The sequence below is a fragment of the Aquarana catesbeiana genome, linkage group LG09 (genome assembly GCF_042186555.1).
Source record: "Aquarana catesbeiana isolate 2022-GZ linkage group LG09, ASM4218655v1, whole genome shotgun sequence".
In the NCBI taxonomy this organism is placed as follows: domain Eukaryota; kingdom Metazoa; phylum Chordata; class Amphibia; order Anura; family Ranidae; genus Aquarana; species Aquarana catesbeiana.
In genome coordinates, this window is record NC_133332.1 from 321696117 (window position 1) to 321722729 (window position 26613).

At 52.6% G+C, this 26613-nt stretch overlaps 1 long non-coding RNA gene across 1 annotated transcript; it reads right to left on the reverse strand.

Annotated features, from left to right (window-relative positions):
- Positions 1 to 253: 253 nt before the first annotated feature.
- LOC141107328 (uncharacterized) lies at positions 254 to 26069 on the reverse strand. The gene is made up of 3 exons (XR_012235868.1): positions 25971 to 26069; positions 1473 to 1571; positions 254 to 330 (listed from the first exon to the last, which is right to left on the reverse strand). It is a non-coding gene; the product is annotated as an uncharacterized lncRNA (long non-coding RNA).
- Between the last annotated feature and the right edge of the window lie 544 nt (positions 26070 to 26613).

The following is a 26613-nucleotide window of genomic DNA, read 5'->3' on the forward strand; positions in this document are numbered from 1 at the left end:
ACATGAAAAGATAGAAGAAAAGATTTACACAAATGTCACTGAGGGGTGTACTTACTTTTGTCAGATACTGTAAATCCTTTGGAAGGATTTCAGCAATAAAAGCACAATAGCGTCCCCTCAATATTAGTGATGATGTCATAAGAGAAATACCTTTTTTTCCTCTGCTACAGTTGAATAAATCGGGCCCCACGGTGCCCCATAGTGATGACATCACAGAACATTGCGGTGAGAAGAGAATGGATTTCTGTCACTTACATTGTCACTTATTCCGGCCTGAGCCTGAAATCTTTGGTTGACATAGGTGGCGTACAGCGCGGCGCTCGCATCAGCCTAGAAATACAACCAATGAATAGGGATGAGCGAACGTGCCCGATCTGTCAAATCCTGTCTGAAAATTTCCTATTTAAAATTAGACATGTGCATGACGAAAAAATGTGTCTTGTTTCGTTTTGATTCGTTGATCTAGTCATTTCGCTTCGTTAAATTCGGTTGATTCGTTCAATTCGTATTCGGGATTCGTATTCAGAATTCGTGTTATCCATTTTCAAATTTTCTTCAAATTTACCGATTTTTTTTTTGTTTCGAAGCGTTCAAACCGATAAATTTTAAATCGGTTGAATCGAAAAAAAATATTTATTTTTTTTTAATCGAATGTGGCAAAATGAACAAATAGAACAATTTTTTTAATCAAATGATTACAATGACTCTTTGAATCACCTTTTGGCTTAACAAAAAACAGAAATTATTTCCAAATGGTCCTCTAATAACACACACAGCCTTTGATTTCAGAAATATGTTTACAGCTTTGAATTCAAATGGAATGCGATGTGAAATTCAATTCAAATTTCAATTTGAATTTTGGAAATTGCAGTGCCAGGTTTTAGACCATGGGCGGGTGCAGTGTCTAGTTTTGGACCATGGAGGGTGCTGTTCGTGGTTTTGGACCATGGAGGGGGGGGGTGCAGTGCCAGGTTTTAGACCATGGGCGGGTGCAGTGTCTAGTTTTAGACCATGGAAGGTGATGTTCCTGGTTTTGGACCATGGGGGAGTGCAGTGCCAGGTTTTGGACCATTGGGTGGGGGTGCAGTGCCAGGTTTTAGACCATGGGCGGGTGCAGTATCTAGTTTTGGACCATGGAGGGTGCTGTTCCTGGTTTTGGACCATGGGGGGGGGGGTGCAGTGCCAGATTTTAGACCATGAACGGGTGCAGTGTCTAGTTTTGGACCATGGAGGGTGCTGTTCCTGGTTTTGGACCATGGGGGGGGGTGCAGTGCCAGGTTTTAGACCATGAACGGGTGCAGTGTCTAGTTTTGGACCATGGAGGGTGCTGTTCCTGGTTTTGGACCATGGGGGGGGGAGTGCAGTGCCAGGTTTTGAACCATGGGGGGGGTGCAGTGCCAGGTTTTAGACCATGAACAGGTGCAGTGTCTAGTTTTGGACCATGGAGCTTTTGGGTTTCCACTCTTACTTACATTTTCTTGCCATTGAATATTGAATTCTGCAGCAATTTTCTGCAGATATTCGTCAACTAGGAATCTCGGCGGAGCCTCTACACCGAGCTTCTGTATTACCTGCAGATAACGCAAACACCAGCAGACATTTTATTACCATAATAGACAAGAATAAACACCAAAACATCCATATAAAACATTTAAAGCTTAGGTATGGATATGCTTGCAGCTTCCCCTGGGAGCCCAGAGGTGTGGCACATACAGTACATATATACATTAGTCCAAGCTGGTCCAATTTAGCTATGAAAAAATATCTCAACCATCACACGCATTTGCTTTTTTCCCCAGTGAAACCCCACCTCCAGCACACACATTGGACTTTCCTCAGTGAGATCTCACCATCAGCACACACATTGGTCCTTCGCCAGTGATATCCCACCTCCAGCACACACATTGGTCTTTCCCCAGTGAAACCCCACCTCCAGCACACACATTGGTCTGTCCCTAGTGAAACCCCACCTCCAGCACACACATTGGTCTTTCCCCAGTGAGATCCCACCTCCAGCACACACATTGGTCTTTCCCCAGTGAGATCTCACCACCAGCACACACATTGGTCTGTACCCAGTGAGATCCCACCTCCAGCACACACATTGATCTTTCCCCAGTAAAAAACCCACCTCCAGCACACACATTGGTCTTTCCTCAGTGAGACCTCACCACCAGCACACACATTGGTCCTTCCCCAGTGAAACCCCACCTCCAGCACACACATTGGTCTGTCCCTAGTGAAACCCCACCTCCAGCACACACATTGGTCTGTCCCTAGTGAAACCCCACCTCCAGCACACACATTGGTCTTTCCGCAGTGAGATCCCACCTCCAGCACACACATTGGTCTTTCCCCAATGAGATCCCACCTCCAGCACATACATTGGCTTTCCCCAGTGAGATTCCACCTCCAGCACACACATTGGTCTTTCCCCGGTGAGATCTCACCACCAGCACACACATTGGTCTGTATCCAGTGAGATCCAACCTTCAGCACACATATTGGTCTTTCCCTAGTGAAACCCCACCTCCAGCACACACATTGGTCTTTCCCCAGTGAAACCCCACCTCCAGCACACACATTGGTCTGTCCCTAGTGAAACCCCACCTCCAGCACACACAATGGTCTTTCCCCAGTGAGATACCACTTCCAGCACACACATTGGTCCTTCCGCAGTGAGATCCCGCCTCCAGCACACACATTGGTCTTTCCCTGGTAAGATCTCACCACCAGCACACACATTGGTCTGTCCCTAGTGAAACCCCACCTCCAGCACACACATTGGTCTTTCCCGAGTGAGATCCTGCCTCCAGCACACACATTGGTCCTTCCCCAGTGAGATCCTGCCTCCAGCACACACATTGGTCTTTCCCTAGTGAGATCCCACCTCCAGCACACACACTGGTCCTTCCCCAGTATGATCCCACCTCCAGCACACACATTGATCTTTCCCCAGTGAAACCCCACCTCCAGCACACACAATGGTCTTTCCCCAGTGAAACCCCACCTCCAGCACACACATTAGTCTTTCCTCAGTGAGACCTCACCACCAGCACACACACATTGGTCCTTCCCCAGTGAGATCCCACCTCCAGCATACAAATTTGCCTTTCCCCAGTGAGATCCCACCTCCAGCACACACATTGGACTTTCCTCAGTGAGACCTCACCACCAGCACACACATTGGTCCTTCCCCAGAGAGATCCCACCTCCAGCACACACATTGGTCTTTCCCCAGTGAGATCCCACCTCCAGCACACACATTGGTCTTTCCCAAGTGAGATCCCACCTCCAGCACACACATTGTTCTTTCCGCAGTGAGATCCCACCTCCAGCACACACATTGGTCTTTCCCCAGTGAGATCCCACCACCAGCACACACATTGGTCTTTACCTGGTAAGATCTCACCTCCAGCACACACATTGGTCTTTCCCCAGTGAGATCCCACCACCAGCACACACACTGGTCTTTCCCTAGTGAGATCTCACCTCCAGCACACACATTGGACTTTCCTCAGTAAGATCTCACCTCCAGCACACACATTGGTCTTTCCGCAGTGAGATCCCACCTCCAGCACACACATTGGTCTTTCCCCAGTGAGATCCCACCACCAGCACACACACTGGTCTTTCCCTGGTGAGATCTCACGTCCAGCACACACATTGGTCTTTCCCCAGTGAGATCCCACCACCAGCACACACATTGGTCTTTCCCTGGTGGGATCTCACCTCCAGCACACACATTGGTCTTTCCCCCAGTGAGATCCCACCACCAGCACACACATTGGTCTTTCCCCAGTGAGATCCCACCTCTAGCACACACATTGGTCTTTCCCAAGTGATATCTCACCTCCAGCACACACATTGGTCTTTCCCCAGTGAGATCCCACCACCAGCACACACATTGGTCTTTCTGCAGTGAGATCCCACCTCCAGCACACACATTGGCCTTTCCCCAGTGAGATCCCACCTCCAGCACACACATTGGTCTTTCCCCAGTGAGATCCCATCTCCAGCACACACATTGCTCTTTCCGCAGTGAGATCCCACCTCCAGCACATACATTGGTCTTTCCCAGGTGAGATCCCACCTCCAGCACACACATTGGTATTTCCCCAGTGAGATCCCACCTCCAGCACACACATTAGTCTTTCCCCAGTGAGATCTCACCTCCAGCACACACATTGGTCTTTCCCCAGTGAGATCTCACCTCCAGCACATACATTGACTTTCCCCAGTGAGATCCCACCTCCAGCACACACATTGGTCTTTCCGCAGTGAGATCCCACCTCCAGCACACATATTGGTCTATCCCCAGTGAGATCCCACCTCCAGCACACACATTGGTCTATCCTCAGTGAGATTCCACCTCCAGCACACACATTGATCTTTCCCCAGTGAAACCCCACCTCCAGCACACACATTGGTCTTTCCTCAGTGAGACCTCACCACCAGCACACACATTGGTCCTTCCCCAGTGAAACCCCACCTCCAGCACACACATTGGTCTGTCCCTAGTGAAACCCCACCTCCAGCACACACATTGGTCTTTCCCCAGTGAGATTCCACCTCTAGCACACACATTGGTCTTTCCCCGGTGAGATCTCACGACCAGCACACACATTGGTCTGAACCCAGTGAGATTCCACCTCCAGCACACACATTGGTCTTTCCCCAGTGAAACCCCACCTCCAGCACACACATTGGTCTTTCCCCAGTGAAACCCCACCTCCAGCACACACATTAGTCTTTCCTCAGTGAGACCTCACCACCAGCACACACATTGGTCCTTCCCCAGTGAGATCCCACCTCCAGCACACACATTGGCCTTTCCCCAGTGAGATCCCACCTCCAGCACACACATTGGTCTTTCCCCAGTGAAACCCCACCTCCAGCACACACATTGGTCCGTCCCCAGTGAGATCCCACCTCCAGCACACACATTGGTCTTTCCCCAGTGAAACCCCAACTCCAGCACACACATTGGTCTGTCCCTAGTGAAACCCCACCTCCAGCACACACAATGGTCTTTCCCCAGTGAAACCCCACCTCCAGCACACACATTGGTCTTTCCTCAGTGAGACCTCACCACCAGCAAACACATTGGTCCTTCCCCAGTGAAACCCCACCTCCAGCACACACATTGGTCTGTCCCTAGTGAAACCCCACCTCCAGCACACACATTGGTCTTTCCCCAGTGAGATTCCACCTCCAGCACACACATTGGTCTTTCCCCAGTGAGATCTCACCACCAGCACACACATTGGTCTGTACCCAGTGAGATCCCACCTCCAGCACACACATTGGTCTTTCCCCAGTGAAACCCCACCTCCAGGACACACATTGGTCTTTCCCCAGTGAAACCACACCTCCAGCACACACATTAGTCTTTCCTCAGTGAGATCCCACCTCCAGCACACACATTGGTCTTTCGCCAGTGGGATCCCACCACCAGCACACACACTGGTCTTTCCCTGGTGAGATCTCACCTCCAGCACACACATTGGTCTTTCCCCAGTGAGATCCCACCACCAGCACACACATTGGTCTTTCCCTGGTGGGATCTCACCTCCAGCACACACATTGGTCTTTCCCCCAGTGAGATCCCACCACCAGCACACACATTGGTCTTTCCCCAGTGAGATCCCACCTCTAGCACACACATTGGTCTTTCCCAAGTGATATCTCACCTCCAGCACACACATTGCTCTTTCCCCAGTGAGATCCCACCTCCAGCACACACATTGGTCTTTCCCCAGTGAGATCCCACCTCCAGCACACACATTGGTCTTTCCCCAGTGAGATCCCATCTCCAGCACACACATTGCTCTTTCCGCAGTGAGATCCCACCTCCAGCACATACATTGGTCTTTCCCAGGTGAGATCCCACCTCCAGCACACACATTGGTCTTTCCCCAGTGAGATCCCACCTCCAGCACACACATTAGTCTTTCCCCAGTGAGATCTCACCTCCAGCACACACATTGGTCTTTCCCCAGTGAGATCTCACCTCCAGCACATACATTGACTTTCCCCAGTGAGATCCCACCTCCAGCACACACATTGGTTTTCCCCAGTGAGATCTCACTTCCAGCACATACATTGGCTTTCCCCAGTGGGATCCCACCTCCAGCACACACATTGGTCTATCCTCAGTGAGATCCCACCTCCAGCACACACATTGGTCTTTCCGCAGTGAGATCCCACCTCCAGCACACATATTGGTCTATCCAAAGTGAGATCCCACCTCCAGCACACACATTGGTCTATCCTCAGTGAGATTCCACCTCCAGCACACACATTGATCTTTCCCCAGTGAAACCCCACCTCCAGCACACACATTGGTCTTTCCTCAGTGAGACCTCACCACCAGCACACACATTGGTCCTTCCCCAGTGAAACCCCACCTCCAGCACACACATTGGTCTGTCCCTAGTGAAACCCCACCTCCAGCACACACATTGGTCTTTCCCCAGTGAGATTCCACCTCTAGCACACACATTGGTCTTTCCCCGGTGAGATCTCACCACCAGCACACACATTGGTCTGAACCCAGTGAGATCCCACCTCCAGCACACACATTGGTCTTTCCCCAGTGAAACCCCACCTCCAGCACACACATTGGTCTTTCCCCAGTGAAACCCCACCTCCAGCACACACATTGGTCTTTCCTCAGTGAGACCTCATCACCAGCACACACATTGGTCCTTCCCCAGTGAGATCCCACCTCCAGCACACACATTGGCCTTTCCCCAGTGAGATCCCAGCTCCAGCACACACATTGGTCTTTCCCCAGTGAAACCCCACCTCCAGCACACACATTGGTCCGTCCCCAGTGAGATCCCACCTCCAGCACACACATTGGTCTTTCCCCAGTGAAACCCCACCGCCAGCACACACATTGGTCTGTCCCTAGTGAAACCCCACCTCCAGCACACACAATGGTCTTTCCCCAGTGAAACCCCACCTCCAGCACACACATTGGTCTTTCCTCAGTGAGACCTCACCACCAGCAAACACATTGGTCCTTCCCCAGTGAAACCCCACCTCCAGCACACACATTGGTCTTTCCCTAGTGAAACCCCACCTCCAGCACACACATTGGTCTTTCCCCAGTGAGATTCCACCTCTAGCACACACATTGGTCTTTCCCCGGTGAGATCTCACCACCAGCACACACATTGGTCTGAACCCAGTGAGATCCCACCTCCAGCACACACATTGGTCTTTCCCCAGTGAAACCCCACCTCCAGCACACACATTGGTCTTTCCCCAGTGAAACCCCACCTCCAGCACACACATTGGTCTTTCCCCAGTGAGATTCCACCTCCAGCACACACATTGGTCTTTCCCCAGTGAGATCTCACCACCAGCACACACATTGGTCTGTACCCAGTGAGATCCCACCTCCAGCACACACATTGGTCTTTCCCCAGTGAAACCCCACCTCCAGGACACACATTGGTCTTTCCCCAGTGAAACCCCACCTCCAGCACACACATTAGTCTTTCCTCAGTGAGATCCCACCTCCAGCACACACATTGGTCTTTCCCCAGTGAGATCCCACCACCAGCACACACACTGGTCTTTCCCTGGTGAGATCTCACCTCCAGCACACACATTGGTCTTTCCCCAGTGAGATCCCACCACCAGCACACACATTGGTCTTTCCCTGGTGGGATCTCACCTCCAGCACACACATTGGTCTTTCCCCCAGTGAGATCCCACCACCAGCACACACATTGGTCTTTCCCCAGTGAGATCCCACCTCTAGCACACACATTGGTCTTTCCCAAGTGATATCTCACCTCCAGCACACACATTGGTCTTTCCCCAGTGAGATCCCACCACCAGCACACACATTGGTCTTTCTGCAGTGAGATCCCACCTCCAGCACACACATTGGTCTTTCCCCAGTGAGATCCCACCTCCAGCACACACATTGGTCTTTCCCCAGTGAGATCCCATCTCCAGCACACACATTGCTCTTTCCGCAGTGAGATCCCACCTCCAGCACATACATTGGTCTTTCCCAGGTGAGATCCCACCTCCAGCACACACATTGGTCTTTCCCCAGTGAGATCCCACCTCCAGCACACACATTAGTCTTTCCCCAGTGAGATCTCACCTCCAGCACACACATTGGTCTTTCCCCAGTGAGATCTCACCTCCAGCACATACATTGACTTTCCCCAGTGAGATCCCACCTCCAGCACACACATTGGTTTTCCCCAGTGAGATCTCACTTCCAGCACATACATTGGCTTTCCCCAGTGGGATCCCACCTCCAGCACACACATTGGTCTATCCTCAGTGAGATCCCACCTCCAGCACACACATTGGTCTTTCCGCAGTGAGATCCCACCTCCAGCACACATATTGGTCTATCCCCAGTGAGATCCCACCTCCAGCACACATATTGGTCTATCCTCAGTGAGATTCCACCTCCAGCACACACATTGATCTTTCCCCAGTGAAACCCCACCTCCAGCACACACATTGGTCTTTCCTCAGTGAGACCTCACCACCAGCACACACATTGGTCCTTCCCCAGTGAAACCCCACCTCCAGCAAACACATTGGTCTGTCCCTAGTGAAACCCCACCTCCAGCACACACATTGGTCTTTCCCCAGTGAGATTCCACCTCTAGCACACACATTGGTCTTTCCCCGGTGAGATCTCACCACCAGCACACACATTGGTCTGAACCCAGTGAGATACCACCTCCAGCACACACATTGGTCTTTCCCCAGTGAAACCCCACCTCCAGCACACACATTGGTCTTTCCCCAGTGAAACCCCACCTCCAGCACACACATTGGTCTTTCCTCAGTGAGACCTCACCACCAGCACACACATTGGTCCTTCCCCAGTGAGATCCCACCTCCAGCACACACATTGGCCTTTCCCCAGTGAGATCCCACCTCCAGCACACACATTGGTCTTTCCCCAGTGAAACCCCACCTCCAGCACACACATTGGTCCGTCCCCAGTGAGATCCCACCTCCAGCACACACATTGGTCTTTCCCCAGTGAAACCCCACCGCCAGCACACACATTGGTCTGTCCCTAGTGAAACCCCACCTCCAGCACACACAATGGTCTTTCCCCAGTGAAACCCCACCTCCAGCACACACATTGGTCTTTCCTCAGTGAGACCTCACCACCAGCAAACACATTGGTCCTTCCCCAGTGAAACCCCACCTCCAGCACACACATTGGTCTGTCCCTAGTGAAACCCCACCTCCAGCACACACATTGGTCTTTCCCCAGTGAGATTCCACCTCTAGCACACACATTGGTCTTTCCCCGGTGAGATCTCACCACCAGCACACACATTGGTCTGAACCCAGTGAGATCCCACCTCCAGCACACACATTGGTCTTTCCCCAGTGAAACCCCACCTCCAGCACACACATTGGTCTTTCCCCAGTGAAACCCCACCTCCAGCACACACATTGGTCTTTCCCCAGTGAGATTCCACCTCCAGCACACACATTGGTCTTTCCCCAGTGAGATCTCACCACCAGCACACACATTGGTCTGTACCCAGTGAGATCCCACCTCCAGCACACACATTGGTCTTTCCCCAGTGAAACCCCACCTCCAGGACACACATTGGTCTTTCCCCAGTGAAACCCCACCTCCAGCACACACATTAGTCTTTCCTCAGTGAGATCCCACCTCCAGCACACACATTGGTCTTTCCCCAGTGAGATCCCACCACCAGCACACACACTGGTCTTTCCCTGGTGAGATCTCACCTCCAGCACACACATTGGTCTTTCCCCAGTGAGATCCCACCACCAGCACACACATTGGTCTTTCCCTGATGGGATCTCACCTCCAGCACACACATTGGTCTTTCCCCCAGTGAGATCCCACCACCAGCACACACATTGGTCTTTCCCCAGTGAGATCCCACCTCTAGCACACACATTGGTCTTTCCCAAGTGATATCTCACCTCCAGCACACACATTGGTCTTTCCCCAGTGAGATCCCACCACCAGCACACACATTGGTCTTTCTGCAGTGAGATCCCACCTCCAGCACACACATTGGTCTTTCCCCAGTGAGATCCCATCTCCAGCACACACATTGCTCTTTCCGCAGTGAGATCCCACCTCCAGCACATACATTGGTCTTTCCCAGGTGAGATCCCACCTCCAGCACACACATTGGTCTTTCCCCAGTGAGATCCCACCTCCAGCACACACATTAGTCTTTCCCCAGTGAGATCTCACCTCCAGCACACACATTGGTCTTTCCCCAGTGAGATCTCACCTCCAGCACATACATTGACTTTCCCCAGTGAGATCCCACCTCCAGCACACACATTGGTTTTCCCCAGTGAGATCTCACTTCCAGCACATACATTGGCTTTCCCCAGTGGGATCCCACCTCCAGCACACACATTGGTCTATCCTCAGTGAGATCCCACCTCCAGCACACACATTGGTCTTTCCGCAGTGAGATCCCACCTCCAGCACACATATTGGTCTATCCCCAGTGAGATCCCACCTCCAGCACACATATTGGTCTATCCTCAGTGAGATTCCACCTCCAGCACACACATTGATCTTTCCCCAGTGAAACCCCACCTCCAGCACACACATTGGTCTTTCCTCAGTGAGACCTCACCACCAGCACACACATTGGTCCTTCCCCAGTGAAACCCCACCTCCAGCAAACACATTGGTCTGTCCCTAGTGAAACCCCACCTCCAGCACACACATTGGTCTTTCCCCAGTGAGATTCCACCTCTAGCACACACATTGGTCTTTCCCCGGTGAGATCTCACCACCAGCACACACATTGGTCTGAACCCAGTGAGATACCACCTCCAGCACACACATTGGTCTTTCCCCAGTGAAACCCCACCTCCAGCACACACATTGGTCTTTCCCCAGTGAAACCCCACCTCCAGCACACACATTGGTCTTTCCTCAGTGAGACCTCACCACCAGCACACACATTGGTCCTTCCCCAGTGAGATCCCACCTCCAGCACACACATTGGCCTTTCCCCAGTGAGATCCCACCTCCAGCACACACATTGGTCTTTCCCCAGTGAAACCCCACCTCCAGCACACACATTGGTCCGTCCCCAGTGAGATCCCACCTCCAGCACACACATTGGTCTTTCCCCAGTGAAACCCCACCGCCAGCACACACATTGGTCTGTCCCTAGTGAAACCCCACCTCCAGCACACACAATGGTCTTTCCCCAGTGAAACCCCACCTCCAGCACACACATTGGTCTTTCCTCAGTGAGACCTCACCACCAGCAAACACATTGGTCCTTCCCCAGTGAAACCCCACCTCCAGCACACACATTGGTCTGTCCCTAGTGAAACCCCACCTCCAGCACACACATTGGTATTTCCCCAGTGAGATTCCACCTCCAGCACACACATTGGTCTTTCCCCAGTGAGATCTCACCACCAGCACACACATTGGTCTGTACCCAGTGAGATCTCACCTCCAGCACACACATTGGTCGTTCCCCAGTGAAACCCCACCTCCAGGACACACATTGGTCTTTCCCCAGTGAAACCCCACCTCCAGCACACACATTAGTCTTTCCTCAGTGAGACCTCACCACCAGCACACACAGTGGTCCCTCCCCAGTGAAACCCCACCTCCAGCACACACATTGGTCTTTCCCCAGTGAAACCCCACCTCCAGCACACACATTGGTCTTTCCCCGGTGAGATCTCACCACCAGCACACACATTGGTCTGTACCCAGTGAGATCCCACCTCCAGCACACACATTGGTCTTTCCCCAGTGAAACCCCACCTCCAGCACACACATTGGTCTTTCCCCAGTGAAACCCCACCTCCAGCACATACCTTGGTCTTTCCTCAGTGAGACCTCACCACCAGCACACACATTGGTCCTTCCCCAGTGAGATCCCACCTCCAGCACACACATTGGCCTTTCCCCAGTGAGATCCCACCTCCAGCACACACATTGGTCTTTCCCCAGTGAAACCCCACCTCCAGCACACACATTGGTCCTTCCCCAGTGAGATCCCACCTCCAGCACACACATTGGTCTTTCCCCAGTGAAACCCCACCTCCAGCACACACATTGGTCTGTCCCTAGTGAAACCCCACCTCCAGCACACACAATGGTCTTTCCCCAGTGAGATACCACTTCCAGCACACACATTGGTCCTTCCCCAGTGAGATCCCGCCTCCAGCACACACATTGGTCTTTCCCTGGTGAGACCTCACCACCAGCAAACACATTGGTCCTTCCCCAGTGAAACCCCACCTCCAGCACACACATTGGTCTGTCCCTAGTGAAACCCCACCTCCAGCACACACATTGGTATTTCCCCAGTGAGATTCCACCTCCAGCACACACATTGGTCTTTCCCCAGTGAGATCTCACCACCAGCACACACATTGGTCTGTACCCAGTGAGATCTCACCTCCAGCACACACATTGGTCTTTCCCCAGTGAAACCCCACCTCCAGGACACACATTGGTCTTTCCGCAGTGAAACCCCACCTCCAGCACACACATTAGTCTTTCCTCAGTGAGACCTCACCACCAGCACACACAGTGGTCCCTCCCCAGTGAAACCCCACCTCCAGCACACACATTGGTCTTTCCCCAGTGAGATTCCACCTCCAGCACACACATTGGTCTTTCCCCGGTGAGATCTCACCACCAGCACACACATTGGTCTGTACCCAGTGAGATCCCACCTCCAGCACACACATTGGTCTTTCCCCAGTGAAACCCCACCTCCAGCACACACATTGGTCTTTCCCCAGTGAAACCCCACCTCCAGCACATACCTTGGTCTTTCCTCAGTGAGACCTCACCACCAGCACACACATTGGTCCTTCCCCAGTGAGATCCCACCTCCAGCACACACATTGGCCTTTCCCCAGTGAGATCCCACCTCCAGCACACACATTGGTCTTTCCCCAGTGAAACCCCACCTCCAGCACACACATTGGTCCTTCCCCAGTGAGATCCCACCTCCAGCACACACATTGGTCTTTCCCCAGTGAAACCCCACCTCCAGCACACACATTGGTCTGTCCCTAGTGAAACCCCACCTCCAGCACACACAATGGTCTTTCCCCAGTGAGATACCACTTCCAGCACACACATTGGTCCTTCCCCAGTGAGATCCCGCCTCCAGCACACACATTGGTCTTTCCCTGGTGAGATCTCACCACCAGCACACACATTGGTCTGTCCCTTGTGAAACCCCACCTCCAGCACACACATTGGTCTTTCCCCAGTGAGATCCCACCTCCAGCACACACATTGGTCTTTCCGCAGTGAGATCCCACCTCCAGCACACACATTGGTCTTTCTCCAGTGAGATCCCACCTCCAGCACACACATTGGTCTTTCCCAAGTGAGATCCCACCTCCAGCACACACACTGGTCTTTCCGCAGTGAGATCCCACCTTCAGCACACACATTGGTCTTTCCCCAGTGAGATCCCACCACCAGCACACACATTGGTCTTTACCTGGTGAGATCTCACCTCCAGCACACACATTGGTCTTTCTCCAGTGAGATCCCACCACCAGCACACACACTGGTCTTTCCCTAGTGAGATCTCACCTCCAGCACACACATTGGACTTTCCTCAGTAAGATCTCACCTCCAGCACACACATTGGTCTTTCCGCAGTGAGATCCCACCTCCAGAACACACATTGGTCTTTCCCCAGTGAGATCCCACCACCAGCACACACACTGGTCTTTCCCTGGTGAGATCTCACCTCCAGCACACACATTGGTCTTTCCCCAGTGAGATCCCACCACCAGCACACACATTGGTCTTTCCCTGGTGGGATCTCAACTCCAGCACACACATTGGTCTTTCCCCAGTGAGATCCCAACACCAGCACACACATTGGTCTTTCCCCAGTGAGATCCCACCTCTAGCACACACATTGGTCTTTCCCAAGTGATATCTCACCTCCAGCACACACATTGGTCTTTCCCCAGTGAGATCCCACCACCAGCACACACATTGGTCTTTCCGCAGTGAGATCCCACCTCCAGCACACACATTGGTCTTTCCCCAGTGAGATCTCACCACCAGCACACACATTGGTCTTTCCCCAGTGAGATCTCACCTCCAGCACACACGTTGGTCTTTCCCCAGTGAGATCCCATCTCCAGCACACACATTGCTCTTTCCGCAGTGAGATCCCACCTCCAGCACATACATTGGTCTTTCCCAGGTGAGATCCAACCTCCAGCACACACATTGGTCTTTCCCCAGTGAGATCCCACCTCCAGCACACACATTAGTCTTTCCCCAGTGAGATCTCACCTCCAGCACATACATTGGTCTTTCCCCAGTGAGATCTCACCTCCAGCACATACATTGACTTTCCCCAGTGAGATCCCACCTCCAGCACACACATTGGTCTTTCCCCAGTGAGATCTCACCTCCAGCACATACATTGACTTTCCCCAGTGAGATCCCACCTCCAGCACACACATTGGTCTATCCTCAGTGAGATCCCACCTCCAGCACACACATTGGTCTTTCCCCAGGGAAACCCCACCTCCAGCACACACATTGATCTTTCCCCAGTCAAACCCCACCTTCAGCACACACATTGGTCTTTCCTCAGTGAGACCTCACCACCAGCACACACATTGGTCCTTCTCCAGTGAAACCCCACCTCCAGCACACACATTGGTCTGTCCCTAGTGAAACCCCACCTCCAGCACACACATTGGTCTTTCCCCAGTGAGATTCCACCTCCAGCACACACATTGGTCTTTCCCCGGTGAGATCTCACCACCAGCACACACATTGGTCTGTACCCAGTGAGATCCCACCTCCAGAACACACATTGGTCTTTCCCCAGTGAAACCCCACCTCCAGCACACACATTGGTCTTTCCCCAGTGAAACCCCACCTCCAGCACACACATTGGTCTTACCTCAGTGAGACCTCACAACCAGCACACACATTGGTCCTTCCCCAGTGAGATCCCACCTCCAGCACACACATTGGCCTTTCCCCAGTGAGATCCCACCTCCAGCACACACATTGGTCTTTCCCCAGTGAAACCCCACCTCCAGCACACACATTGGTCCTTCCCCAGTGAGATCCCACCTCCAGCACACACATTGGTCTTTCCCTAGTGAAACCCCACCTCCAGCACACACATTGGTCTGTCCCTAGTGAAACCCCACCTCCAGCACACACAATGGTCTTTCCCCAGTGAGATACCACTTCCAGCACACACATTGGTTCTTCCCCAGTGACATCCCGCCTCCAGCACACACATTGGTCTTTCCCTGGTGAGATCTCACCACCAGCACACACATTGGTCTGTCCCTAGTGAAACCCCGCCTCCAGCACACACATTGGTCTTTCCCCAGTGAGATCCAACCTCCAGCACACACATTGGTCCTCCCCCAGTGAGATCCCGTCTCCAGCACACACATTTGTCTTTCCCCAGTGAGATCCCACCTCCAGCACACACATTGGTCCTTCCCCAGTATGATCACACCTCCAGCACACACATTGGTCTTTCCCCAGTGAAACCCCACCTCCAGCACACACATTGGTCCTTCCCCAGTGAGATCCCACCTCCAGCACACACATTGGTCTTTCCCTAGTAAAACCCCACCTCCAGCACACACATTGGTCTGTCCCTAGTGAAACCCCACCTCCAGCACACACAATGGTCTTTCCCCGGTGAGATACCACTTCCAGCACACACATTGGCCTTTCCCCAGTGAGATCCCACCTCCAGCACACACATTGGTCTTTCCCCAGTGAAACCCCACCTCCAGCACACACATTGGTCCTTCCCCAGTGAGATCCCACCTCCAGCACACACATTGGTCTTTCCCTAGTGAAACCCCACCTCCAGCACACACATTGGTCTGTCCCTAGTGAAACCCCACCTCCAGCACACACAATGGTCTTTCCCCAGTGAGATACCACTTCCAGCACACACATTGGTTCTTCCCCAGTGACATCCCGCCTCCAGCACACACATTGGTCTTTCCCTGGTGAGATCTCACCACCAGCACACACATTGGTCTGTCCCTAGTGAAACCCCGCCTCCAGCACACACATTGGTCTTTCCCCAGTGAGATCCAACCTCCAGCACACACATTGGTCCTCCCCCAATGAGATCCCGTCTCCAGCACACACATTTGTCTTTCCCCAGTGAGATCCCACCTCCAGCACACACATTGGTCCTTCCCCAGTATGATCACACCTCCAGCACACACATTGGTCTTTCCCCAGTGAAACCCCACCTCCAGCACACACATTGGTCCTTCCCCAGTGAGATCCCACCTCCAGCACACACATTGGTCTTTCCCTAGTAAAACCCCACCTCCAGCACACACATTGGTCTGTCCCTAGTGAAACCCCACCTCCAGCACACACAATGGTCTTTCCCCGGTGAGATACCACTTCCAGCACACACATTGGTTCTTCCCCAGTGACATCCTGCCTCCAGCACACACATTGGTCTTTCCCTGGTGAGATCTCACCACCAGCACACACACTGGTCTGTCCCTAGTGAAACCCCGCCTCCAGCACACACATTGGTCTTTCCTCAGTGAGACCTTACCACCAGCACACACATTGGTCCTTCCCCAGTGAGATCCCACCTCCAGCACACACATTGGCCTTTCCCCAGTGAGATCCCACCTCCAGCACACACATTGGACTTTCCTCAGTGAGTCCTCACAACCAGCACACACATTGGTCCTTCCCCAGTGAGATCCCACCTCCAGCACACACATTGGTCTTTCCCAAGTGAGATCCCACCTCCAGCACACACATTGGTCTTTCCGCAGTGAGATCCCACCTCCAGCACACACATTGGTCTTTCCCCAGTGAGATCCCACCACCAGCACACACATTGGTCTTTCCCTGGTGAGATCTCACCTCCAGCACACACATTGGTATTTCCCCAGTGAGATCCCACCACCAGCACACACATTGGTCTTTCCCTGGTGAGATCTCACCTCCAGCACACACATTGGTCTTTCCCCAGTGAGATCCCACCACCAGCACACACATTGGTCTTTCCCTAGTGAGATCTCACCTCCAGGACACACATTGGACTTTCCTCAGTAAGATCTCACCTCCAGCACACACATTGGTCTTTCCGCAGTGAGATCCCACCTCCAGCACACACATTGGTCTTTCCCCAGTGAGATCCCACCACCAGCACACACACTGGTCTTTCCCTGGTGAGATCTCACCTCCAGCACACACATTGGTCTTTCCCCAGTGAGATCCCACCACCAGCACACACACTGGTCTTTCCCTGGTGAGAGCTCACCTCCAGCACACACATTGGTCTTTCCCCAGTGAGATCCAACCACCAGCACACACATTGGTCTTTCCCCAGTGAGATCCCAACACCAGCACACACATTGGTCTTTCCCCAGTGAGATCCCACCTCTAGCACACACATTGGTCTTTCCCAAGTGATATCTCACCTCCAGCACACACATTGGTCTTTCCCCAGTGAGATCCCACCACCAGCACACACATTGGTCTTTCCGCAGTGAGATCCCACCTCCAGCACACACATTGGTCTTTCCCCAGTGAGATCCCACCTCCAGCACACACATTGGTCTTTCCCCAGTGAGATCCCACCTCCAGCACACACATTGGTCTTTCCCAAGTGAGATCCCATCTCCAGCACACACATTGCTCTTTCCGCAGTGAGATCCCACCTCCAGCACATACATTGGTCTTTCCCCAGTGAGATCCCACCTCTAGCACACACATTGGTCTTTCCCAAGTGATATCTCACCTCCAGCACACACATTGGTCTTTCCCCAGTGAGATCCCACCACCAGCACACACATTGGTCTTTCCCAGGTGAGATCCCACCTCCAGCACACACATTGGTCTTTCCCCAGTGAGATCCCACCTCCAGAACACACATTAGTCTTTCCCCAGTGAGATCTCACCTCCAGCACACACATTGGTCTTTCCCCAGTGAGATCTCACCTCCAGCACATACATTGAATTTCCCCAGTGAGATCCCACCTCCAGCACACACATTAGTTTTCCCCAGTGAGATCTCACCTCCAGCACATACATTGGCTTTCCCCAGTGAGATCCCACCTCCAGCACACACATTGGTCTATCCTCAGTGAGATCCCACCTCCAGCACACACATTTGTCTTTCCGCAGTGAGATCCCACCTCCAGCACACATATTGGTCTATCCCCAGTGAGATCCCACCTCCAGCACACACATTGGTCTATCCTCAGTGAGATCCCACCTCCAGCACACACATTGGTCTTTCTGCAGTGAGATCCCACCTCCAGCACACACATTGGTCTTTCCCCAGTGAGATCCCACCTCCAGCACATACATTGGCTTTCCCCAGTGAGATCCCACCTCCAGCACACATATTGGTCTATCCCCAGTGAGATCCCACCTCCAGCACACACATAGGTCTATCCTCAGTGAGATCCCACCTCCAGCACACACATTGGTCTTTCTGCAGTGAGATCCCACCACCAGCACACACATTGGTCCTTCCCCAGTGAGATCCCACCTCCAGCACACACATTGGCCTTTCCCCACTGAGATCCCACCTCCAGCACACACATTGGACTTTCCTCAGTGAGACCTCACCACCAGCACACACATTGGTCCTTCCCCAGTGAGATCCCACCTCCAGCATACACATTGGTCTTTCCCAAGTGAGATCCCACCTCCAGCACACACATTGGTCTTTGAGATCCCACCTCCAGCACACACATTGGTCTTTCCCCAGTGAGATCCCACCACCAGCACACACATTGGTCTTTCCCTGGTGAGATCTCACCTCCAGTACACACATTGGTCTTTCCCCAGTGAGATCCCACCACCAGCACACACATTGGTCTTTCCCTGGTGAGATCTCACCTCCAGCACACACATTGGTCTTTCCCCAGTGAGATCCCACCACCAGCACACACATTGGTCTTTCCCTAGTGAGATCTCACCTCCAGGACACACATTGGACTTTCCTCAGTAAGATCTCACCTCCAGCACACACATTGGTCTTTCCGCAGTGAGATCCCACCTCCAGCACACACATTGGTCTTTCCCCAGTGAGATCCCACCACCAGCACACACACTGGTCTTTCCCTAGTGAGATCTCACCTCCAGCACACACATTGGTCTTTCCCCAGTGAGATCCCACCACCAGCACACACACTGGTCTTTCCCTGGTGAGAGCTCACCTCCAGCACACACATTGGTCTTTCCCCAGTGAGATCCCACCACCAGTACACACATTGGTCTTTCCCTGGTGGGATCTCACCTCCAGCACACACATTGGTCTTTCCCCAGTGAGATCCCACCACCAGCACACACATTGGTCTTTCCGCAGTGAGATCCCACCTCCAGCACACACATTGGTCTTTCCCCAGTGAGATCCCACCTCCAGCACACACATTGGTCTTTCCCAAGTGAGATCTCACCTCCAGCACACACATTGGTCTTTCCCCAGTGAGATCCCACCACCAGCACACACATTGGTCTTTCCGCAGTGAGATCCCACCTCCAGCACACACATTGGTCTTTCCCCAGTGAGATCCCACCTCCAGCACACACATTGGTCTTTCCCAAGTGAGATCCAATCTCCAGCACACACATTGCTCTTTGCGCAGTGAGATCCCACCTCCAGCACATACATTGGTCTTTCCCTGGTGAGATCCCACCTCCAGCACACACATTGGTCTTTCCCCAGTGAGATCCCACCTCCAGAACACACATTAGTCTTTCCCCAGTGAGATCTCACCTCCAGCACATACATTGAATTTCCCCAGTGAGATCCCACCTCCAGCACACACATTAGTTTTCCCCAGTGAGATCTCACCTCCAGCACATACATTGGCTTTCCCCAGTGAGATCCCACCTCCAGCACACACATTGGTCTATCCTCAGTGAGATCCCACCTCCAGCACACACATTTGTCTTTCCGCAGTGAGATCCCACCTCCAGCACACATATTGGTCTATCCCCAGTGAGATCCCACCTCCAGCACACACATTGGTCTGTCCTCAGTGAGATCCCACCTCCAGCACACACATTGGTCTTTCTGCAGTGAGATCCCACCTCCAGCACACACATTGGTCTTTCCCCAGTGAGATCCCACCTCCAGCACATACATTGGCTTTCCCCAGTGAGATCCCACCTCCAGCACACATATTGGTCTATCCCCAGTGAGATCCCACCTCCAGCACACACATTGGTCTATCCTCAGTGAGATCCCACCTCCAGCACACACATTGGTCTTTCTGCAGTGAGATCCCACCACCAGCACACACATTGGTCCTTCCCCAGTGAGATCCCACCTCCAGCACACACATTGGCCTTTCCCCACTGAGATCCCACCTCCAGCACACACATTGGACTTTCCTCAGTGAGACCTCACCACCAGCACACACATTGGTCCTTCCCCAGTGAGATCCCACCTCCAGCACACACATTGGTCTTTCCCAAGTGAGATCCCACCTCCAGCACACACATTGGTCTTTGAGATCCCACCTCCAGCACACACATTGGTCTTTCCCCAGTGAGATCCCACCACCAGCACACACATTGGTCTTTCCCTGGTGAGATCTCACCTCCAGTACACACATTGGTCTTTCCCCAGTGAGATCCCACCACCAGCACACACATTGGTCTTTCCCTGGTGAGATCTCACCTCCAGCACACACATTGGTCTTTCCCCAGTGAGATCCCACCACCAGCACACACATTGGTCTTTCCCTAGTGAGATCTCACCTCCAGGACACACATTGGACTTTCCTCAGTAAGATCTCACCTCCAGCACACACATTGGTCTTTCCGCAGTGAGATCCCACCTCCAGCACACACATTGGTCTTTCCCCAGTGAGATCCCACCACCAGCACACACACTGGTCTTTCCCTAGTGAGATCTCACCTCCAGCACACACATTGGTCTTTCCCCAGTGAGATCCCACCACCAGCACACACACTGGTCTTTCCCTGGTGAGAGCTCACCTCCAGCACACACATTGGTCTTTCCCCAGTGAGATCCCACCACCAGTACACACATTGGTCTTTCCCTGGTGGGATCTCACCTCCAGCACACACATTGGTCTTTCCCCAGTGAGATCCCACCACCAGCACACACATTGGTCTTTCCGCAGTGAGATCCCACCTCCAGCACACACATTGGTCTTTCCCCAGTGAGATCCCACCTCCAGCACACACATTGGTCTTTCCCAAGTGATATCTCACCTCCAGCACACACATTGGTCTTTCCCCAGTGAGATCCCACCACCAGCACACACATTGGTCTTTCCGCAGTGAGATCCCACCTCCAGCACACACATTGGTCTTTCCCCAGTGAGATCCCACCTCCAGCACACACATTGGTCTTTCCCAAGTGAGATCCAATCTCCAGCACACACATTGCTCTTTGCGCAGTGAGATCCCACCTCCAGCACATACATTGGTCTTTCCCAGGTGAGATCCCACCTCCAGCACACACATTGGTCTTTCCCCAGTGAGATCCCACCTCCAGAACACACATTAGTCTTTCCCCAGTGAGATCTCACCTCCAGCACACACATTGGTCTTTCCCCAGTGAGATCTCACCTCCAGCACATACATTGAATTTCCCCAGTGAGATCCCACCTCCAGCACACACATTAGTTTTCCCCAGTGAGATCTCACCTCCAGCACATACATTGGCTTTCCCCAGTGAGATCCCACCTCCAGCACACACATTGGTCTATCCTCAGTGAGATCCCACCTCCAGCACACACATTTGTCTTTCCGCAGTGAAATCCCACCTCCAGCACACATATTGGTCTATCCCCAGTGAGATCCCACCTCCAGCACACACATTGGTCTGTCCTCAGTGAGATCCCACCTCCAGCACACACATTGGTCTTTCTGCAGTGAGATCCCACCTCCAGCACACACATTGGTCTTTCCCCAGTGAGATCCCACCTCCAGCACATACATTGGCTTTCCCCAGTGAGATCCCACCTCCAGCACACATATTGGTCTATCCCCAGTGAGATCCCACCTCCAGCACACACATTGGTCTATCCTCAGTGAGATCCCACCTCCAGCACACACATTGGTCTTTCTGCAGTGAGATCCCACCACCAGCACACACATTGGTCCTTCCCCAGTGAGATCCCACCTCCAGCACACACATTGGCCTTTCCCCAGTGAGATCCCACCTCCAGCACACACATTGGACTTTCCTCAGTGAGACCTCACCACCAGCACACACATTGGTCCTTCCCCAGTGAGATCCCACCTCCAGCACACACATTGGTCTTTCCCAAGTGAGATCCCACCTCCAGCACACACATTGGTCTTTCCGCAGTGAGATCCCACCTCCAGCACACACATTGGTCTTTCCCCAGTGAGATCCCACCACCAGCACACACATTGGTCTTTCCCTGGTGAGATCTCACCTCCAGCACACACATTGGTCTTTCCCCATTGAGATCCCACCACCAGCACACACATTGGTCTTTCCCTGGTGAGATCTCACCTCCAGCACACACATTGGTCTTTCCCCAGTGAGATCCCACCACCAGCACACACATTGGTCTTTCCCTAGTGAGATCTCACCTCCAGGACACACATTGGACTTTCCTCAGTAAGATCTCACCTCCAGCACACACATTGGTCTTTCCGCAGTGAGATCCCACCTCCAGCACACACATTGGTCTTTCCCCAGTGAGATCCCACCACCAGCACACACACTGGTCTTTCCCTGGTGAGATCTCACCTCCAGCACACACATTGGTCTTTCCCCAGTGAGATCCCACCACCAGCACACACACTGGTCTTTCCCTGGTGAGATCTCACCTCCAGCACACACATTGGTCTTTCCCCATTGAGATCCCACCACCAGCACACACATTGGTCTTTCCCTGGTGAGATCTCACCTCCAGCACACATATTAGCCTTTCCCCAGTGAGATCCCACCTCCAGCACACACATTGGACTTTCCTCAGTGAGTCCTCACCACCAGCACACACATTGGTCCTTCCCCAGTGAGATCCCACCTCCAGCACACACATTGGTCTTTCCCAAGTGAGATCCCACCTCCAGCACACACATTGGTCTTTCCGCAGTGAGATCCCACCTCCAGCACACACATTGGTCTTTCCCTAGTGAGATCTCACCTCCAGGACACACATTGGACTTTCCTCAGTAAGATCTCACCTCCAGCACACACATTGGTCTTTCCGCAGTGAGATCCCACCTCCAGCACACACATTGGTCTTTCCCCAGTGAGATCCCACCACCAGCACACACACTGGTCTTTCCCTGGTGAGATCTCACCTCCAGCACACACATTGGTCTTTCCCCAGTGAGATCCCACCACCAGCACACACACTGGTCTTTCCCTGGTGAGATCTCACCTCCAGCACACACATTGGTCTTTCCCTGGTGGGATCTCACCTCCAGCACACACATTGGTCTTTCCCCAGTGAGATCCCACCACCAGCACACACATTGGTCTTTCCCCAGTGAGATCCCAACACCAGCACACACATTGGTCTTTCCCCAGTGAGATCCCACCTCTAGCACACACATTGGTCTTTCCCAAGTGATATCTCACCTCCAGCACACACATTGGTCTTTCCCCAGTGAGATCCCACCACCAGCACACACATTGGTCTGTCCGCAGTGAGATCCCACCTCCAGCACACACATTGGTCTTTCCCCAGTGAGATCCCACCTCCAGCACACACATTGGTCTTCCCCAAGTGAGATCCCATCTCCAGCACACACATTGCTCTTTCCGCAGTGAGATCCCACCTCCAGCACATACATTGGTCTTTCCCAGGTGAGATCCCACCTCCAGCACACACATTGGTCTTTCCCCAGTGAGATCCCACCTCCAGAACACACATTAGTCTTTCCCCAGTGAGATCTCACCTCCAGCACACACATTGGTCTTTCCCCAGTTAGATCTCACCTCCAGCACATACATTGAATTTCCCCAGTGAGATCCCACCTCCAGCACACACATTAGTTTTCCCCAGTGAGATCTCACCTCCAGCACATACATTGGCTTTCCCCAGTGAGATCCCACCTCCAGCACACACATTGGTCTATCCTCAGTGAGATCCCACCTCCAGCACACACATTTGTCTTTCCGCAGTGAGATCCCACCTCCAGCACACATATTGGTCTATCCTCAGTGAGATCCCACCTCCAGCACACACATTGGTCTTTCTGCAGTGAGATCCCACCTCCAGCACACACATTGGTCTTTCCCCAGTGAGATCCCACCTCCAGCACATACATTGGCTTTTCCCAGTGAGATCCCACCTCCAGCACACACGTTAGTCTTTCCCCAGTGAGATCTCCCCCCCAGCACACACATTGGTCTTTCCCCAGTGAGATCTCACCTCCAGAACATACATTGGCTTTCCCCAGTGAGATCCCTAGTGAGATTCCTAATTTCCCCAGTGAGATCCCACCTCCAGCACACACATTAGTGTGTGCTGGAGTAACACTGGTCTTTCCCCAGTGAGATCTCACCTCCAGCACACACTGGTCTTTCCGCATTGAGATCCCTCCTCCAGCACACACATTGGTCTTTCCCCAGTGAGATCTCACCTCCAGCACACACATTGGTCTTTCTCCAGTGAGATCCCACCTCCAGCACACATATTGGTCTTTCCGCAGTGAGATCCCACCTCCAGCACACACATTGGTCTTTCCGCAATGAGATCCCACCTCCAGCACACACATTGGTCTTTCCCCAGTGAGATCCCACCTCCAGCACACACATTGGTCTATCCTCAGTGAGATCCCACCTCCAGCACACACATTGGTCTTTCCGCAGTGAGATCCCACCTCCAGCACACACATTGGTTTTTCCCAAGTGAGATCCCACCTCCAGCACACACATTGGTCTTTCCCCAGTGAGATCCCACCTCCAGCGCATACATTGGCTTTTCCCAGTGAGATCCCACCTCCAGCACACACATTGGTCTTTCCCCAGTGAGATCCTACCTCCAGCACACACGTTAGTCTTTTCCCAGTGAGATCTCCCCTCCAGCACACACATTGGTCTTTCCCCAGTGAGATCTCACCTCCAGCACATACATTGGCTTTCCCCAGTGAGATCCCACCTCCTGCACACACATTGGTCTATCCTCAGTGAGATCCCACCTCCAGCACACACATTGGTCTTTCCGCAGTGAGATCCCACCTCCAGCACACATATTGGTCTATCCCCAGTGAGATCCCACCATCCAGCACACACATTGGTCTATCCTCAGTGAGATCCCACCTCCAGCACACACATTGGTCTTTCCGCAGTGAGATCCCACCTCCAGCACACACATTGGTCTTTCCCCAGTGAGATCCCACCTCCAGCACATACATTGGCTTTCCCAAGTGAGATCCCACCTCCAGCACACACATTGGTCTTTCCGCAGTGAGATCCCACCTCCAGCACACATATTGGTCTATCCCCAGTGAGATCCCACCATCCAGCACACACATTGGTCTATCCTCAGTGAGATCCCACCTCCAGCACCCACATTGGTCTTTCCGCAGTGAGATCCCACCTCCAGCACATACATTGGCTTTCCCAAGTGAGATCCCACCTCCAGCACACACATTGGTCTTTCCGCAATGAGATCCCACCTCCAGCACACACATTAGTCTTTCCCCAGTGAGATCTCACCTCCAGCACACACATTGGTCTTTCCCCAGTGAGATCCCACCTCCAGCACACACATTGGTCTTTCCGCAGTGAGATCCCACCTCCAGCACACACATTGGTTTTTCCCAAGTGAGATCTCACCTCCAGAACACACATTGGTCTTTCCCCAGTGAGATCCCACCTCAATGAGTGACAGGAGACGTGTTCCCCACAATCCATTTATAAAATACAGAGATCAGTCCCCTCCTCCACTCCCCAGGTTACCCCCAGGCACAGTCATACACTTACTGTTTGGTTGACTGTTCTAAGCGTATTCTCCTGGCATTTGTTTCTATATCCCTTTCCGTACTTGTTGGATAATTGATCGGCCACCTGGAACACAGGAAATCAGCTGATCTCATGATCTATCAGTCATACATATTGATTATTTTAATGATCTATCAAAACGATTGGAAACATCAGTAAATTCCTGTGATGGAGGAACTCAACTCTGGAAGCCATGCCCAAAAAAGACAAGAAGAGTGCAAATAACGAGTCCCCGGTGATGTCTGCTTGTACCCTGCAGCTGATCCTATTACCGGCTTCCTATGCTCTACACCAGGTGTCAGTGTGGAGGCGGACATGTTGGTAAAATCAGGGCTTTGCTTCCTCATAGAAGTGAACAGTGAGCAGTACTGTAGTGGCATCACCTAATTTCACTCTAATCTGGTAAGACAAAGGCAGCCGTGATCTCACACTGCAGATACATTACTATGAAGATAGAGAACAGGAGTACCCAGGCACAGGAGGTGCACTGATATCAGGAGTGCCCAGGCACAAGAGGTGCACTGATATCAGGAGTGCCCAGGCACAAGAGGTGCACTGATATCAGGAGTGCCTAGGCACAGGAGGTGCACTGATATCAGGAGTGCCCAGGCACAAGAGGTGCACT